This window comes from Lissotriton vulgaris, chromosome 11 (assembly GCF_964263255.1).
Source record: "Lissotriton vulgaris chromosome 11, aLisVul1.2, whole genome shotgun sequence".
Lineage (NCBI taxonomy): Eukaryota > Metazoa > Chordata > Amphibia > Caudata > Salamandridae > Lissotriton > Lissotriton vulgaris.
The window spans coordinates 510,968,359-510,984,327 of record NC_141699.1 but is presented as its reverse complement, the minus strand read 5'-3'; the positions used below and the strand labels follow the sequence as shown (position 1 = coordinate 510,984,327).

The following is a 15,969-nucleotide window of genomic DNA, read 5'->3' as shown; positions in this document are numbered from 1 at the left end:
CGCAGTCTCGGACTTAGTTGTGCAATGTGGCCCCAGTTGCCGCAGTCGAAGCATTGGGGCCCTGGGGGCCCAGAGCCTTCGGGCCTCCAGTGGCAAGGCCGTGGTGGGTCTAGAGGTCGAATAGGCCGTTTCTCAGGTTTGGGACCAGGCTTGGAGTTTCTCGCTGTCCCAACCGGGGGTCTTGGGCTGGGCCCTGGCGAAGGAGACGGCCATATCAATGGCCTGTGTAGTCGTTAAGTTGTGGTGCTGGCGAAGCCACCGTTGGGTGGCATAGGGTAGAGCTTCTAAGTACTGCTCTAAATATATATGGTCCATGATCTCCTCTTTGGAGCTGGTGGAGGGGGAGAGCCATTTGTCTGCGGCCATCTTTATTCGCACAAAAAGGGTTTTGGGGTTTTCTCCAGGGGCTCCCCGTTCTTTCCGAAACCTCAATCTGTAGGCTTCGGGATCCAAGCCTAGATGGTCCAGTATAATTCTTTTTACATCGGCATATGGGATGTCTCCAGTAGGATTGGCCACTTGATACGCGGCCTGTGCCTCGCCCACGAGAAGCGGGGCTAGGAAGAAAGGCCACTTGCTAATGGGCCATCCGCATGCCCTGGCCGCTCTCTCAAAATTCAACAGGAACGAGTCTGGATCCTCACCAGGGTGGTACTTCTGGAGGTATACAGCTGCTGAGCCATGTGGGATGAGTCTTTCTTCGCTACCTCCTCGTGATACCGGATCCACCCAGGGCTGAGAAGGTTCTGGACGCGCTGACAAAGCAGTCTTTAGGATCTCTCTGTCGGCTTGTGCTGAATTCAACTGCTGCTCTACCACCCACTCTAGCCACTCCTGTCCCTTCACCAATTGCTGTACTACTGTCTCCATCTTTTCTATACAGATGGTTTCTTTGCCTGCATTTTCCACCACTGTAACGGGAGCGGGAGTGATGGGCAGGAGGCGGGTCTTAGTTTTAGTAGGCTTTAATGTGGCAAAAAGGTAATCTGTACAAGTTTTTCGGGTACGGACAGTTCGACGGGGTGAGCGGCTTCTAAAGGCTCGTCTGCTTTGGGGTTTGTCCTTCTCGCCTCTCCGATGTCTTTCGGGGCTCCGTCGAGTCGAGGCTCTGTCGATGTCAGTCTTGCCTCTCGATATAAACAAATACAACAAGTCGTGAGTAAGGTGCTCTATAGGTAGCCATGCTCAGGGGAAAAGGAGTGAAGAAGCACAAAACCTGTGTCACACTCTCTCTAAGTCCGGCCTGTGAAAAGGGGGGGGGGGGGGTCTGTGCTCAGGGAAAAGGGATACCGGGACAAGGGAATACCCAGGACTAATAGGTGGAAGCGCCCTTCCTTCCAACCCAGCCCCTGATTTTACTCCATACCTGGGCTAGCCACACACCTCCCCGGGTGTGTGGCTGGGCGGCTCGTGGGGACGTTGGTCTCCTGGCTTAACCTCGGTCTCAGGCGCCGCTTCTCCAAAGCTCTCTGCTTCCTCCGATCGTCTCCTCGTCTCTGCAATGCTCCTCAGCTCTCTCCGCTCCTCTTCCTTCTCCTTCTCCACGTCTCCACTCCGGGTGAACAAGCACACCGGCTTCTCCAAGACTTCCGCATTTGACGCATCGGCGTCCTCCGGTAGCCCCACCCACTCGTCCTCAGACTGGAATTTAAAGGGCCAGTGCGTTTCCATCTCCTCGTCCCGTGAGCCTATTCCCCAGTCGACATCAGGCAAGTCGTTCTGTGAAGGGCAAGAAAGAAGGGGGGTATGTTTGGACAGTCCTTGAAGGGTCCCCGCATCTTGGTCCGGAGGGGCACGCCGGTACACCCCGTTCACTCACATACAAATAGTCCCATTTTTTTTCTCCAGCCTTTTATATAGGGCAAACTTGACCCGAACGTATCAGGTATCAGAGCACTTTACATGAGCACCAGTTACGTTACACAAGGACACATTCATTTTTGTTAGGCACAGGGAGATTATGGGATTTGCCCAGAATCACAGGATGTTGAACGTCATTGTCGAGACTCGATGCCAGTGCCCCAGATTTGAGATCGACCGCCCTAGCCAGTTAGGCCACACTATTGGCTTTAAAAGAATGAATCAACCAACTATTAAACAGACCCAACAATGAAAAGAGGAACAACTGGTACATTATAAACTAATAAAATGATTTTCTCTGTTTTGTACTTCATGTGACAGACTACTGATTATTATTATCTGGAGATCATAAAGAGAAAATGCGGTAAGCACTCTTCTGTCATGTGTTTAGACTACACCCCAAAACAAATTTGCTCTCATCCAGATCCTGGATAAGCTAGGATAAGATACATAAACACCAAGGTGGCAGATGGAGGTAAACATGAAGAGGAAAAAGATGATCTGTGATGCAACCCAAGTCTCTACACCAAGGAAAGTAGACCCACACAGACCATAACTAACTCGGACACTCAACTTCAAGAGACAGCAGAGTTAAAAGAGTAATTGAATCCAATCATCTACACCTAATCTCTACATTCAAATAGTTTCAGCCTGGACAAGAACTCCCAAGGGGAAGGATTAGGGGAAGAAGGGAATTGTTAACAATGTAGTCATGGGATACATATGGTGAACTCCACGATCCAGCTGTGGGGAGAAGGCCACAAAGGGTCACCAGATAATTCAAGCTTACCGTCAAGAAACAGCAATCATATTGTATCCTCATTAGCCCACACTTCACAAATGCTACCAGTCATTATAAGGTATTTTGCATAGGGATAATATAAAAGGAACTCAGCTGTATAGGCTGGGCATTGATTAGGAAGAGATAGACTTTGTGAAATGGACAAAACTGAGCAAAGGAGCTTTGCTAGCCCTACAGCAGCATGAACGTCTAAATGTCCACTAGTGTGCCAAGCTTTCAGTCATGATGATTAGCGGGATATGGAGTTAAAATAACTAGAGGTGAATACCATGACAGAAGGGGGATGCCCAGCTGGTTACAGGGTTTCAGATCTATGAATTAAGTACGAAGCATATATTTGTCATAATTCTCACAGCTACCCAGACTACCCGGACATTCTTGAAAGAGGTCCATTGTACCAGCATGGTTGGTGATAATAAAAGGCTCGCATAACAGATGTAAATGATCCTTAGATGAAAGCAAAATAAAAACTGTTCACCACTAATTCACATAAGCCAATTAATAAGTGCTATGTGAATGCTGCACGGCAATTGCCGCATCCCAGTAGAATCAAAATGCTGAAAAAAAATTGTTTTGATCTCCATACAATGAGGCAAAGAACAATATTCAAAAATAAGTTACGAGTGAGAGTTCAGGACTGGCAGACTGGAATGACCCACGAATAATAACAGGTGAACTTCAGAAGTATGGGGTGAGGAAAGCACCTCTTAAATCGTCATATCTTTTGCCTTTGCTAGTACCTTGAGGCACAAAGGATTAGCACAAACACTTTTGGTAGCTCATCACCTAAATGCAGAACACAGACGATTAGAGACAGTTGTTTAACAAAATCACAAGGAGGAGATCCTGCATCAGGTCATCCTATTCAATGTCTCCACTCCTTCTGCACAGAAAACTAGTGGCATTACAACCCCACCTATTACATGTTAGGCCATTGAAAAAGAACCTTGAAGTATTCGCCTTTTGTTCCCAGCTAGCAATTTCTTCAATCATCAGACCAGCAATAACCGTTCAAAAGTCCTACGTTCATTCAACTGCTGTCGAAGACAACCTCATCCCATTCAAATGCATCGCACCTACTAAACGCCTCCAAAAACTACTCTGCTGGCTGATTCCCAAAACGAAACCAGTAAAATTAAAAGAAAGAAATATAACAAGACGAAACCTTAAAATAAAGACAACAAATTTGTAGTAGAGTGCCATTCCAAAATCTACAAAGCTGCTGTTGATAAGTCAATAATATTGGACTTCTAGTGCAATGTCTTTGAATGCAGATACCCAAAAGGGATTTCATAAAATAATGAATTGCAAAACTGTGAAAGCAGGGACTTAAAAGCGACCCACTCCCAGAAACATTGTGACTTCTTGGCTGACCACTTCTCTATAAATAATTGGGTTATTGACAGTTAGATAGGGATTAGACTGAATGATCTAGGATCTTTCTTACAATAATACAATTAAGTGGGACAAATTAGACAGAAAAAAACTATCAATTACATACCCACTACTATATACATGCACTAGGATGTTGAGCTAATGAGCTGTGTTTAATACAATAAGTTAGAAGACAATGTCTATACTTTTTTTGTTACACTGAGTCACTTTACCAATGTCATACTTTGAAATCATTATTTGTTAAAGTATTTGCGAGAAAAATCTAACCTTCCGATTCCCAGCTTAAACGCAACAAACCAGTCAAGGTTGAAACTACTACTCTTTAACCCCTTTATCTCTGAAAAGTTCACCAAAGGCCCCCAGATCATCAGCTTCCACAAGACCAGCACGTTTATTCAAGACCATACTCCTTTATTGTGTTGCTGTAATCCAGGGCAAAGCTATAATGCTTACATAAAATATAATTCTAAAAATAACTTGGCCTTGATCCTATGGAACTTTCTAGTAATTAACTGATAGGCAACTCTTCACTGTCCGCGAAACTCAATAAAAACAAGCATTTGCAATGCAATCGGTCTCGCGTGAGTGAAAGTTAGAGCTATTGACATTGCAAATAACAATGTTTCTTAGTTATATTTTTTGTTTGCAGTGGAGTGGAACACACAGGGTTGTCCAGCCAGCAAAGCTTTACCTTATATAATGATTAGGGTGTAACTGGCCATACCTGACGCCGTGAGGATTCTTTGGCTTGCAAGGAGCACAGAGCACAGAGCAATCACTTTTCGCGACACCCGCTCCGCGGGCGCCGCTCACCCCCTGCCCGACCCCGTCCTCCCTGGTGTGAGCGCCCACAGCCTGTGGTGAGAACTCCGCTCCCAGGTTGAGTACAGCGGGGCCAATCACAGCGCCAAGCCTACCGGGGGACTGCGAGGACCAGCAGCCCTAGCTGCTCACAGCTGCTGCCTCTTCCCCCGGCGGCCACGCCCCCAGCCTTCGTCTACATCAGCGCCAAGCTGCGCATTGAAAGTGGGTGTAACTGGCCATACCTGACGCCGTGAGGATTCTTTGGCTTGCAAGGAGCACAGAGCAATCACTTTTCGCGACACCCGCTCCGCGGGCGCCGCTCACCCCCTGCCCGACCCCGTCCTCCCTGGTGTGAGCGCCCACAGCCGGTGGTGAGAACTCCGCTCCCAGGTTGAGTACAGCGGGGCCAATCACAGCGCCAAGCCTACCGGGGGACTGCGAGGACCAGCAGCCCTAGCTGCTCACAGCTGCTGCCTCTTCCCCCGGCGGCCACGCCCCCAACCTTCTCCTTTAATCCACGAGGGGCTCTTTCCGCACCGCGGGACGCACGCGGGACGTAGCCCGGGGCGAAGACCGGGCAAAGAGCGGGCCGTTTGAGGCCGTTCGAGTACGAGAGAGTCCGGTCCGGCCCACCCCCCTAACTGCTCCATCACGGCCATCTTCATATAGGCATTTATTACGCTCTGATCCTCTCAAATCCACCCATTGGAAAATGAATACGCGATCTAACAAACAGAAAAAAGCCAAAAAAAATGGGATAGGAGATAAATTGCTTGGTCCAATGGACGATTTCCTCGCCAAAGCAAATACATTTATCGATCAAAGCATAAGCTTAATTGAGGGGAGAGTTTCAACTGAACTCGCCATTGCACGCCGATCCTCAATGGGACTACTAGCCACTGCAAGAACCCCAGATCCCCAGGCAACGCCAACTCCAACGACTGTGTCTGTGAACAGACTCAGTCTGCCAAACAACGTAGATCTTTCTGCCACCCAACTCTCAGTAGCTTTCTCGGATAGTGACCTCGAAAAAACCCCAGACATCTTCCCCGACCCAACCCCTGAAGAAGTAAGGCAAACGAGAGGGAGGAGGGAGGGAGCTATCAAAAAAAGAAACGTTAGCAAAAAACCAGACCACACCGAAAACATCGAAACGGCTGACCTTATAGTCTTGGTAGGCGACACAAATCCTGCAGTATTTCCCCTTCACTTTGTTCCCCCGCCCAGTAATATAGCAATGATACATCAACTACCACACGATCTTCAAGATTTCCCAATCCCGGAACCAAAAAGCCCACGACTACTGGGAAAAGAAAGAGAAACAGCCAGACTAATTAAGGAGATAGCTTCCCTGCTGAATTCTTATATTCGCCCTTTAGAAGCTAGACTTAGTAACATCGAGAGTCTAATTTCAAAAATCTCCAGTCCCCCCAAAACCACACCCTCACATGTCCCTCAAAAGCCTCCTTCAGATTCCTCGACCATAATTCACCCAAACAAGACATCGGTAATGTTGCCTCCTCCACAGACCAAAAAACAACTTGCAGTAAAGGTTCCAACAGTACCAAATCCTCCCACTGTCCAAAAAATCACTCCCAAGTCCTTGACCATCCCTCCACCACCTAACCCACTTCCCACACCAATAGTAAATACTCCAAGCATAAATACCCCTTCCTCTAAAACCCCCGTTACGACAAACCCCCCTGCCTCCATAACCCCTGCCATAACAAATACAAAACAAACAAAAACAAAAGGTACCCCGAGAGAGATTACTGACCAAAGACCCTCTGTAAACCTGCCCCCCGCGGCATGTCCATACGTAGTGGTCATGACAGGGGTCCCTGAACTTACTGGGGAGGGGGCTGAACCCAACTGGTCACTGAAGAATAAAGTACAGTATTGGCTGAACACTAATCGCCCTGTTCCCCAACACTGGAAAAGCTCAATAGCCTCAGTCTCCCGGACCTCGTGGGTGGGTCACAGAAAAAAAACCATCCGGGGTGACTGTATAGTGATCACGTTTGAGGATCCAACCATAGCAGAATACATCTGCTCCCGGGAGTTTAATACCGCTGGGGGAATTGCCACAAGACCCTTGTCATACTTCTACCCAAAACGATATCACAACAATAACTATTCCCGTGATATCGATAGCATTTGGAGGAAACCAATACTGCAGCCATGGGAGCTAGACATCGCAGGTCCAAAACTAATGCCGCGACATAATGAGCCTGACCACCCCTGGTGGCATTAAACCAAAACTACCAGCAAAGAGAAGCACCATGGCAGATCACGGGCCCACATAACAGATCTAGAAATTGGGAGCAGTGGGAGAGACCACTGCAGAATCCATATGGCACCAGCTACAGAGAGCCCACTAATGGGCAAAACTGGCAAGGGATACCGTTAATGAATCGTTTTAGCGGCCTGGAAATGGTCGATTGACAAAGAAGCAATTCCACTGAGTCAGCACTAACAACTGAGGACCCGATTAATCCTATAATAGAACTTCCTCAAGTGGAAAAACCACCTTTAGACTACGCACTCTCACCGTTATCCATTATCTTTTGGAATGTGGCAGGCCTCCGAAATAAAATAGAGGATGGCTCGGCCGCTGGTTTCCTGAAGGAATCACAAATCATTTGTCTACAAGAGACCTGGACAATGACACCTTTACATCTTGCAGGCTACAGGACATTTTTCTCCCCCGCCCTTCCCAGCAGCGCAGGCAGACCGAAAGGGGGTCTGGTAACATACCTGGCTAACACAATCTCTGAACTGAAGATTACTAAGGTAGACCTAACTCCACACTTCCAGAATCTCACACTTACAATTGGGAAAAAACTTTGCTTCACAATAATAAACCTCTACAACAACTTCGAGGATGACCTCTTTCTGAATGTTCTTTCACTAATCCAATCAAAAATAACCGATCACTGGCACGCCAAACAGAAAAAGGAAACACCGCAGATAATCTGGGGAGGAGACTTTAATATACACCCCTGCCCCCTGAATGACACATGTGGGATAAAGGACGAAAACGACAACCCACTGGTACACTTTTCCCACTCAGGAGTGGGGACTGTCATGAACAGAACATTAGCCGATCTGGATCTACAAATTCTGAACCCTATACAACAGCGTCATAGCAAACTAGAACCTACCTATAGAGGAAGGGGCCATGCGACCACTGTAGACTTTGTACTTGTGACAGAAGGCTTAAAAGATCACACCAAAAATTTCTAAATTCTGGAAAATAATCTTAGTGATCATTCTGCCTTAAACCTGACCTTCTATATCCATCAACCAAGGTCACTGATGGCATCGATAGCAAACACGCTGGCGCAGAACAGACTGGAGCTGGGGAAGAACAATGGTTACACCATAAAATGGGAAAAGGTGGACCCAAATACACTAACAAAACGGCTAGTAGAATCCTCCTACAACAGCTTTATGATCTGCCTTGACCCTTATGCAGAGCCAAAACAAATTTTGGAAAACTTCAGCATAATAATAGAGCAAGTCAAAAAACAGCTGACTAAAACATCCAGACAAACTAAAATAAATTCCACAGGTTGGTTTAATCAAGACTGTAGAAAAGCACAAACTAAATTAAGGAACGCTCTCGGAAAACCAAATAGAGATGCTACAGAGATCCAAACTCTCAGACGAGTGTACATCTCCTCCAGAAAAGAGAGGAAAAAAGAACTGAAACAATCCCTGTGGAACGCCCTACATAAGAGCGCACTCCTGAAAGATAGTAAGACCTTCTGGAAGATTGTTAAATCACCCGCGCTAGCCGACTCTGCCGGTCCAAAAATAGATGTGGCCATCGACGAGGATGCGTGGGTGAATCATTTCTCAGAAATCTTCAAACTGACACCAATCAGCGAAGAAAATCACTCCGACATCCCTTTAGTCGCCTATCCAATAACCATGGACCTTGACATGCAGGACCTAGCACTGGCACTTTCTTCAAGTAAAAGCGGGAAAGCTCCTGGCCCTGACGGGGTTCCGGTTGACTTGTTCAAACACCTGCCGGACCTATGGGTTCCAATATTGACAAGAGTCTGTTTAGCCACAATGGAACTCGGCCTGTTAGAGTCATGGTCCTCTTCAATAATGGTCCCAATCTTCAAGAAGGGGGACCGTCAGGACACAAAGTGCTACCGGCCAATATCGCTCCTAGATTCTCTGGGAAAAGTTGTTGGAAGAGTCCTCCTTGAAAAATTACAGCAATGGGCAGAAGATAAAACCATCCTCTCGGACTTACAGTTCGGGTTTAGGGAGGGCTTTGGGACAGTTGAACAGGCCCTAAACTTAAGTCTGTTAACTTCAAAATATACCCATGCTAAACCTGGCTCCATCTACATGGTCTATGTGGACTTGTCCTCCGCATTCGACTGCGTTGCGCATGCGAAGCTTTGGTCACTGCTGAGCGTAATGGGGGTTGATCCTCCCCTTCTGAACTTTCTTAGAGAACTATACAGTGAAGCCACGGCGAGAGTAAGATACGGAACAAACGGAGAACTGACAGCACCATTCAGGGTAGAGCGGGGAGTAAGGCAAGGGTGTGTCCTTGCTCCCTTTCTCTTTTCATTGTATACAAACGGCCTAGAAGAGTTCATGCTGCGAGGGGCGAGGGATCTCCCCAGTGTAAAAGGTCGCTTGATCCCCGCGCTCCTATATGCGGACGACGCAGTCATCCTAGCTCGCACCCCTAACGAACTGCAGAAATCTCTAACCAAATACGCAGACTTCATGGGGGCTTTGGATCTGCGTATCAACATCAAAAAAACGTTTGTTATGGTAGCTGGTGGATCAAGAAAAACAACCAAGTCGATTTTTCTGAATGGTGAAAAAATTGAAAAGACCTCACAATACCCGTACCTGGGCATCATGATCGATGATGCCTTAAATTGGAAAGTGGCGGTTGAGACCAGGAGGCTTCTCTTCAAAAGAGCAATCATGGCGCTGATAAAATTCTCTAACAAACTGGGAAAAAGAGCACCAGTAGAACTCCTTCAGATCTGCGCTGCAAAATGCCAATCTATTGCATTATATGGAGCAGGGACTTGGGGCCACGTTTCCTCCAGCTCAATACAAAAAGAAGAGAACATCTTCATCAGTTTCCTTCTCTCAATTCCTAGAGGTACTTCCACCTACGCCTCACATTTAGAGCTGGGAATCCCTCACATTGAAGATTTAATAAAAATTCAACCTCTCCTGCTCTGGAGGCGAGCCTGGCTGTCGGAAAAAAACACTCTGACTAAAAGTATCCTACAGGACGCTATGGATCTGGACCATGCTCATAAAATCGCATGGCTCTCGTACGTTAGACACTTTTTTACGGATCTGGGCCTACAAAAGTACTTTTACACCCCAGAAACCTTGAGAGAAACCTCCAAAAATGAACTGAAACGACTTGCGTTGGGCCATTTGGAATCACTGAGACTGACTATGCAGATCACAAAAAAATCTGTCACCCACGCAATTATGACTCAGCAGTCCTTGAGAATCCAGTTATATCTGACCATGGAGCTAACTGTCTACGAGAAAATGCTCTTAACAAGATTTAGAATGAACCTTTTTTTCAGGCTAGTGACTTTCCCTGATAAAAACAACTGGAATGTACAGATAGACCCATGTCCATGCGACAACCTTTCTCAACAGTCCACCATACACACGGTACTGTTCTGTAAGTTTTATCATCCCCATCGGAAAATTTGGTTAATTCCCCTACTTAAAAAATGGGGCCATAGACAATGTCGCCCGGCCATGCTGGCACTCCAAACCTTGGACTCTGAGTGTACTGTCTACCATGTTTTAAACTTCTTAAAGTGTATTATGAGGCATCGCAACAACTTGTAAAACAGTGGATTAATTTTGTATCAATATTGGAAAATGAAACATTTTTAATTGTCTACTTTAAATTGTACTTTTTAAACAACTCCAATTATTAATTCTGTATTTTGTGATATCTTTTATGGTTTTGCAAACGCTAAAAAACCGAATAAAGATTATTATTATTATTATTATAATGATTACATAGTAGTCTCATGGTTCACACTTAAGTAGATAAAGGAAAAATTGTATCTCAAATTAAAAAAAGTCTTAGAAAACAATAAATACATGATAACCTGTGCCCTGAGCACATACACCAAAAAGAGTAAAGTAATAGTAGTCCATCATCGCCATCTTGTCACCAAGTCTTCACTTTATTCAGGTATGTACATCAGGTTCACACCAGCCAGCACGAGTTTCGTCTTCAGGTTATGTCACCCTACGACTTCTTCAGGGCTGCGTATCTTGGCGTAATCTCATATGGTATTCTATTGGTTCTACTGATTCTAGACTTGTGGTCATCTCTATCGAGTAGTAGTAATGTGAAAGCGTATCTGTTCTCGTGTCACCTCCAGAGTGCGGTCAGGCGTCCATCATCCTCACATCACCGTATCCGTTGTTGCGCAAAGTTAGCTGTATAACACAAACATACAACCATTTTTTTTTTTAAATGGGAGAAATGTAAAGTGCAGAAAAGTGTTCTAAACAAAAGTTCATAATATGGAACATTTTTCTGCACTTTAAATTTTTCCCGCTTGAAATAATGACTGCACTTTTCAGTTGTTAATATCCGTGAATACAATGTCATTACACATCATGATATAAGCAGGCCCGACCACAGCAATACCAATAAACACAGTGTCGATGCACATCATAAAATGTGCTTGCATAACAATTTCGATACCAGTAGAAACAATGTCAATGTATACCATAATCTATGCACGCATAACAATGTTATCATTAGTAAAGACAATATCAGTGTACGCTATGACAAATGTACGCACAATACTGAGAATGTTGGTAAAAATTATATCAATTGTACACAATTTACTGAACTCATATCCTTGCTGTTAGATTCACCCAAGGTGACCTTCCCATCAATGCCAAGTCAGAGATATGTGGCCATACAAGCCCTGCGACCCAACCCTACCAATTGACAGGTCACAGTTGGTAAAACACTTTGCCCAAAGATAAATGCGCAACCAGAGAAAACCCTGATCGATCCCACAGATACAGTTGTACCTCAAAACAGGTCTGAGGAAATGGGCCCCAATAAAACAGGTTTGCACAAAGGCACGCTTTCCCAAAATACCACAAAGATAGATGCCAAATATAGATAAAAGCACTAAGTCAATCAGGACACAGCATGCACACCACTTGTGGTGATCACACGCACCCCACGCCAGACATCAGAACACATACACCATTGCCTACACTAGCTATCCCCGCTGGAGAGAGCCACCTGTGTCTCCCTTATCAGATGGTTGTACTTGTTTATGACCAGGCCAAGAATGCTAGAACGGTTTATCGTACCTCACTAACTGTATAAATGGTCAGCCGAAACCTCTGTAATATGAGAGAATTTCTTCAGACGCTACTCTGTCGATATTCTTCCAGCTGCGGCGTTAAATTAAAGCAACTGGTTTGCCAAATGCCTCTTGTTTTCATTTTTCAACGTAAATTCATACCAGAGCAACACAGTTATAAACATGGCAGTGTCTATCAGCCACTGGGAGCAAGAAGCCTGCTGTGTGTAATGGCGAAGCTTTGAAATAGAAGAAAATTAAACTGAAGAGTTATCTTTATTTGGATTCCGTGAAACTCATTAACATTTTCTTCAAGTTACAAGTGTCACATTTACAAACAGCATGCATCTTGCTCCCTGTGGCCTGTAGAGACGTAAATTGGAGAAACATGCTTCATAAAAAATTAAGACGTAACTGGCTTAATTGAAAGAGGAGAAAAGCATTAAGACTTGGAGCCTGATTTGGATCTTGATGGACGGGTTACTCCATCACAAAGATGGATATCCCGTCCTCTGAAATATAAATCCCATAGGATATAATGGGATTTAACAAATTTGGCGGATGGGATATCCGTTAGCGTTGTGACGGAGTAACCCGTCCACCAAGATCTAAATCAGGCTCTTAAGGTTTCATAGAAGAAAAAAAATCTTCTCCTTACATTTCTCCCCTTGAAATAAATGTTAAAAAATCTCACTTCTTATAGCACAGTATTTACAGGCCACAGGGAACAAAAAGGCCTACTGTTTGTAAATGCCACACTTTCAAATGGAAGATAAAGATTAAGTTAACTTTTCATTTTAATTAAGGTAGCATTTGATTTTACATTTCTCCCATTTAAAAGCATTAAGAATGCTCATCTTGTTCTCATGCTTCAATATTGAGTTGACAAGAACTTTTTACTTAAAAAATTCAATATCTCAATGCTTCAGTTTTCACCCTATGCCCGAACCAGAGTCACAAATCTGACTCCAGCACTGACTGCCAGCTAGTCTGAAGGGCTCAGCGAGCTACTGGCAGCTTGCAGCTGGTTGGAGACACCAGGACTTCACAGTGAAGCGCGGGTTTATTTATTTTTTAAAATTACAGAAAATTCTGAATGGAGCTGCAGACGGCCACCAATGCAGGTTCACACCACAACAAGCATTGTATTCCAGCACGGGCTGCTTGTAAACAGAAGCATGACTTTCTAAGTAATCTGCATCGCACTTCCATGACCTGGAACTTCCTTCACAGAAATGCCGTACCAATTGCCTTACAAGACTGCTATATTCCAGGTCCTCTCCTATTTTGACCATCCCACCCTTCAACAAGCCTCAACCTTGGGACCTATTGGCTTTGCTAATAGTTTTTAGTGATGCTGTGCAGCAGCCCCAATACTGGGCACCATGGCTAAAAAAAAAATGTTGTTAAAAAGTGTAACAACGCATCTTACCACATGTAACACGCATGCACATGCCTACAAAATGGGGAACGTGCTTTCTTCCCGTTCCCTTTCTATTTACCGATCACCATTTAATTAGTAAATAAAAAATAAGAAGTTGCCCGAAAGCATTTTTCTTTTCTGGGTGCGCAGTGGGTGAAGCAACAGAGAAGACACAGGTGTTGTGAAGCAACATGGAGGGTGCCTGGAAGGGGGGGGGGGGGGGGGGGGGGGGGGGTTGGGGGGCTGGGGGGGGGGGGGGGGTGTAATATGGAATAAAGGGGCTAAACCAACACAGGCAAGAGAGGAACATGGTGCACAGGGGAGAAATAAGTACACAGATCAGAGCGAAATGTGGAGCTGCTGGGGCTTGGAAGTACATGACAAGAAAGCAAAAAAGAAGGGAGAATCACAACAAAGCGGGCAATGTTGTAGCACACAGTTAGAGAAAGCGACCTAGCGCACAACATGCAGGGGAAGAGCAGGACACAAGGGAGACAGCAGAAAATCGCATGCACTCTTGTGGAGTGCTTAAACAAAAACAAAAAAGCAGTTCTTCAAAAGTAAACAATGGAAGGCACTCGTAATGCATCCATACTCTAGGAGATGGTCAAACACAAGAAGTCCACAAAAGCGGACGAATAAGAAGCGAGCAAATGAGGGTGATAATAAAGGCAAATCAAGGGTAACCAATGGATGTGATCAAAGTTCACTGTAAGTGGACAATAGTCCTTTTAGTTAGATATTCTGCGCTGTTTGGTTGGCGAGACGTAAAAATGTCTAAACTGGCAGAGAACTTCAGTCTCTACCTAGAGGGCCACAATGTGGAACTCGATCCCTCTACAAATTAGAAAATCAAAAATCACTTGCATTTCCGAGGTCACTAAAATCCAGGCCCCTCCCATTCACATTATCACAAGACACAGCTGATCAAACACAGAGCTTGGAATGTAGGTATGTGCACATTTCTAGAGTCCAAATTTTTATGTGGAATACATGAGGACTTCTTTATAGGAAGCATGGAGTTTGTGAATATTAAGGGAAGTTTGCAAGAGAAAAACTTCACAAGTTGGCACAACCCTCATCAGAAGACTGGGACCAGAGCGACTTTGTGGATTTGAAAAGGAGTCAAGTTCTGGGACGTGTCCTACACACAAGATTTAGGCCCTTATTAGTTTGTTGCTCAGATAAAGCACCCATTAGCCAATCTGCCAGTTGCAAACGAAGACCCACCTCCCTTGGCATGTACCTGGCAGCAAGACTTAAGATCTCAAGAAAAGGGTGAACTGAAGCTCTTTGAACTGAGAAGGGCTGCTCAATATGGAAAATCATAGAAACTTCAAATGCACAGGATCCGTAGAATGAGGTGTTCATAATTAAGGAGCATGAGTTTATTAAGGAGTTCACCAGCTACCTGTCATGATGAGGAAATATTCTATATATTGATTTAGTAGAAGGGAAGTCGCGGAATATGATCAGATCTCTTTTTAGGACTCCAGAATCGTTGAAGTAGTTCCCCTATCAAGTACAGCCCGATTATCTTCTATTGGAGTGGGATTTTTTATAGCACAACATTTAAGAAAGCAGTCCTTAACAATAAAACTTGAAGGAGTTAATGAAAATACATCAAAAACCTTAATTTCACAATGTCTATGACCCACCTTTTCAGTATACAATCTTTCTATGCAGTAAAAATCTGGGCATACAAATTTCTACAGATTCTTTTGTCCAGAGCTGAAAAAGGTTTGTACATGCCACAAGATGGCACGGCAAGTTGACAGGCTTCCATTGCCACCTTCATTATATCATGAAATGAATGAAATGAAAAGAGCATTTATAAAGCGCGGTAGCTACCCTTAGAGGTCCTAGCGCTGCAGACATCACGTTTATAGCAAAAACAGTTCAGCACTATTCCGGTTTGTTAAAAAGCAAGGTTTTTAGGAGTAAACGGAAGGTAAGTAACTTAGGCTCTGATCTGAGTTAGAGGGGGAGGGAGTTCCAAAGCCTGGCCGAGTTGTAGGAGAACGAGCGGCCTCCACATCTGGCTCTTGAACCTAGGATTCACGGCTAGGAAAGAAGATCTGGATCTGAGCTGTCTGGTCGGATGATCGGCCCCGCAGTCACAACCATCTATAACACCCCAAAACAGTAGAACCACAAGACCCCCAAGGCATAACCGTTATCTAAATTTACCACCTGATTGTGCTCCATTTGTGGCAGTACTGACTAATGTTCCCCCTTGTGGCACACATCCTGCATCTCCCTATGATGAATCACACAGTTCCCTGAAAAACAAGACTGTGGCGTGGCTTAATAAA

General features: G+C 44.9%; 1 protein-coding gene across 1 annotated transcript in view; it reads right to left on the bottom strand.

The window, feature by feature from the left end:
• TET3 (tet methylcytosine dioxygenase 3) overlaps positions 1 to 15,969 on the bottom strand; it is a 412,490-nt gene that overhangs the window by 336,573 nt on the left and 59,948 nt on the right. The window lies entirely within an intron of this gene.